Below are 4,029 nucleotides of genomic sequence, written 5' to 3'. Positions count from 1 at the left end.
GAGTGTCATTGGAGAAATAGTTTGTTGTGTTGTATATCCAATTTAATTAAACCCTATTTATTTGAGGTTGGCTATATATTAATTGGGAGGTCCCATTTGAATATAACAAAATTCATATTCAACATGAAAATAATTAGTACTTTATTTGGTTCAATATTAGTAAAGAAAGGAAAAGGAAAGGAAGAGAAGGATTATAATAGTTCGGAAAACCTAAATTATAGTTTGGAGTAACGAAATATATGCTTTGATTTGCACATTATATTGAGTATTCTATGTAAGGAAAATTTTTCTCCAAAGGGTAAAACTATTAAAAATTAACTAAAAAATAAAAATATATAATTTAGCTAAGTGAAATAATATCAATTTTTATCCTAATTATATATTTAAGGAAAATTGGTTTTACATAATCCCAACTATTATTTTGATTCAATAATCTCAACTATTGTGTTACTTAAAATATAATACGACTTGAGGTATTTACTTCTAGCATCACCCCTATTAAAATATTTGTGCTAAATAGTGACCCAACCCAGGCCAAGTGAAAATTGTAAGGAATATTATAGTTAAATATATTATTTTAATTTTTATGTTAGAATAGTCTAGTTTCAAATACGTGTATCTAATTTTTTTTTTAGAAATATTTATACGGGAAATTATTTAACCATAGGAAGACATGTGTTACCCGCTCTCCTTTTTGCAAACATATTTTGCACATAAAGTTTTCAAAATTAGTAATTGAAAACATAAAAGAAGTACCACTAATTTTATATATATAATACATCTACTACCTTTGTGGCTTATCATCGTCCATTAATGGCACGTAAAGGGTAAATTTGATTCTTAAACCAAAGATCATGTCTAAATTACGCTAATTGGTCAAAACTTTTTTTTTTTTAATAGAATTGGTCAAAAATTTAAATCAAATATTTACATTATGTTAAATCTTTTTAATTGTTGGCCTGCCTAAAAAATCTTCATATGAATATAATCATAAATTTGCAATTATATATACAAGCCGTGAGACACACGCAAATTGCGTGTGCAACATAAGAAATTAATATCCATGGCTCGATTCTCGTTTTTTTTTTCCTAAAATATTATCTACCTTATTCTATTTAAAAAAAATATTTAGTGGGTTTATAAGTTGATGAAATCATAGAGGTTAAAAGGTAAGATATGAGTACATTATAATGTTCATGCAAAATATGATTTCCCTAAAAAAAAAAATAAAATAAAATAAATTAAAGGGTGGTAGTTTTTTTTTTTTTTTTTTTTTTTTTTAAATGGTAGTTATATTTTTTAAATTATGGTAGTTTTCTTTTGAAAATTATAAAATATGAAAGGGGTATTTTGGGAAAGTGAAATTTATCACCCAAAACCCCCTTTCACTTTATATATTATACTGTCCAATTTTTTTTTATTTTTTTTTTTTGAAACATAATTGTTACAAAATTACATTAATCAAAATATATTAACATAACTTGAATGAAGAAAACATGATGCATTATCCTATTAAAAGATATATGGTATATCGTTTATAATAGGAAGATTATTTGTGATAGAAAGAGTAAAATATATATACAAATATAAGACAATACAATAATTTGAGAAGATAATGATCAGATAAGTACACATCTCCTTAATTGTACATAGTTTCTTATTTTTTTTTATTATTGTACTAGGGATTCCATCATGCGCGCAGTATAGCTAGCCCTTTAAAAGAATTATTATCGATGTTCTTTATGTCCTATGCCGATTTGTGTATAATTTCTTATCAAAATTATATGCATATAGACGATAAATGTGATGGATGTTGTGTAGTTGTGTAACATTATAAACTTTAGTTAAACTCCTTTAAAATAACGCCCACATAAAGCAAAAATCTTTCGTTGTCAAGTGACTAATGCTATAATGTATTAAACCACAACCTCCAACTTTAGTATTATATCCTCCATTTAATTTCTAATTGATTAATGGGTCTTAAGAAAAATTACAAAATTACACATGGAGGTAAGAAGGTAAACAAACATTTTGAGGAGCATAATGGTCCATGCACTATTCATAAGAGCATTCTCCTACTTTTTATAAGGTAGGGAAGAAATATAATTCTAGCTAGTTCCAATTCACAATCCTCTCTTACGTAATCATACTAACAAAAAAAATCCATCTCTCGAAAATAACAAATTCTTAGATAGATCTGTTTCACATTAATTTATTGTGGACCACTAAAATTAGAGACATTATGATTGTTTTATAAATAAAAAAAAAAAGACTTTTTGTGAGAAACTACCTTTTAAAGCAATTTTTTTGCGAGAAACTACCTTATAAAAAAAAATGTTGTAATAAACTACCTTATAAAAGCTAAATGTTGTATGATACTACTCTTGGTCGGAAAGTGAAAGTTGACTAAATTTTTCCGGCGTTGACCAAGTCATGTGCCGGTCACATGACATTTAATTCATCTTGGGTATTATATGGATAGGCTCGGGGAAAATTAGGGGAAAAATGGGGAAAGATCAATTCGTCACATGACCGGCACATGACTAGGTCAACGCCGGAAAAATTAAGTCAACTCTCACTTTTCAACCAAGGGGTAGCATCTTACAACATTTAGCTTTTATAAGGTAGTTTTTTACAACATTTTTTTTATAAGGTAGTTTCTCGCAAAAAAATGCTTTAAAAGGTAGTTTCTCAAAAAATGTCATAAAAAAAATGTCACTATGTTAAAATGAAGGTTACTATGCTAAAATAAAAGTCATTGTGTTATTATAAAGGTCATATTATAAGATTAATTTATTTAATGAATTTTTTAATATACTAGTCAATATGAATAATAAAAGTCATTATATTAAAATTAGGGTCACTATGTTCAACATAACATTGTTCTTCAAATTCACAATAATATTAAATATCATATAAATTTTAATAAATTAAAGGTTATTATGTTAAAATTAAGGTTATTCATAAATTAGAAAGGAAATAGAATAGAATGTCCATGATGTTGCTGCATGCTCAGTACTCTGCTGGGCAATGGGAGTGGGAGGAGACTCGAAAATAGGGCGGGTTTGGGCAAGCCTAAAAAATCATTTTTAGTTAAAAGTCCGAACCCAACCCGTAAAAGCCCAAAAATCCCACTTTGGCCCGACAAGCCCGCCCCTACTTTTTTGCGGGTTTGGGCATGAGGTATTATGTTAAAGTCCGGCCCCGCCCGATTTTTTATCACCTCTAAGATACCCCAAAAAAACACATTTACGGCTCCTACTAGCAAACTTATCCCCCCTTGTCTTTTGATTGTGTGCGAAACACAGACAACCAAAAGTACAAATAGCACCAAAAGATGGAGTTTTATTAAAAGAATTTCGAAAGGAGTTTTGTTTTGTAGAATAGGTGTAGAAGTTCGATTAATAAAATGAGTTGCGGCTAAAACACACTCATCATCCCAAAAATAAATAAGAAGTTTGGCTTGGAATCTCAAGGCCCTACTAACATGAAGAGCGAGTTTGTGTTTCCTCTCTACCCTCCCGTTTTGTTGAGGAGTCCCTACACAAGAGATTCGAAAGAGAATATCAGTTGCAACAAAATAATTGTTCAAACAATTAAATTCAGTCTCATTATCACTTTGCACAATTTTAATTGTTTAATTTAATTGTCTATCACCATAGCAACAAATGCCATAAATATCGGAAAAACCTCAGTTTTATCAAGCAGCAAATAGATCCAAACAGCACAAAAATAATCATCAACAATTGTCAAGAATTAATGAGCCCCACATGAGGAAACATGTCGATATGACCCCATAAATCACAATGTATTTTTTCAAAAATTTTAGAACCTTTTGTCACTCTATGGAAATTTATCTCTAGAATGTTGAGCACAAAAACATAATTCACAACCTTTTTCTAAACTAATGTTATCATTGCTAATATGAGAAAGCAAGTTAACTACTTTCTGAGAAGGATGGCCCATTCTTATATGCCAAAGGTTCAAATCAGAAATCGCTCAAACCACCGACAAACGTTGCACCACATC

Source organism: Chenopodium album, chromosome 1, assembly GCF_948465745.1.
Source record: "Chenopodium album chromosome 1, dcCheAlbu1.1, whole genome shotgun sequence".
NCBI classification, from domain to species: domain Eukaryota; kingdom Viridiplantae; phylum Streptophyta; class Magnoliopsida; order Caryophyllales; family Amaranthaceae; genus Chenopodium; species Chenopodium album.
The sequence above is the reverse complement of the archived record's forward strand: the minus strand, read 5'-3'. Positions refer to the sequence as shown.